Genomic DNA, 457 nt, shown 5'->3' with positions numbered 1-457 from the left:
TCTGAATCTCTGGAGCATGTCTTATAAAAGGTGGTAATAATACCAAAAATGTCAAGTCTTTGTAGATTAAGCAACAGTTGTAAACTACCCATGATTCCCACAATTGGTCCATGTCTGTAATTTTTTCACTGTGGTCCCCTCACCCCTCACAGTTTTCTCTGCCCACCAGTCTTTTATTACTATGTGTTGCGCATGGAGTAGATGTTGATGGACAAAGGGTTAGACACATCTGTAAAGAGGTTAACACTGAGAGGATAAGTAAACACTGAAACCTTGAATCCTTTCATTACATGGCCTGTAATGGAATTAAACCCAAGACAATATAGGAATACCAGGAAGTTCAAATCACTTTGCCTGGTTGACCCTCAGTTTCCTTTCTGTCAAGTGGACATATAATGTTTTTCTCTCACATGTGATGAACCAAGTGAGTTAGTGAATATGAAAATATATCTTTGAA

Source organism: Erinaceus europaeus, chromosome 13, assembly GCF_950295315.1.
Source record: "Erinaceus europaeus chromosome 13, mEriEur2.1, whole genome shotgun sequence".
Lineage (NCBI taxonomy): Eukaryota > Metazoa > Chordata > Mammalia > Eulipotyphla > Erinaceidae > Erinaceus > Erinaceus europaeus.
This window is presented reverse-complemented; position numbering follows the sequence as displayed.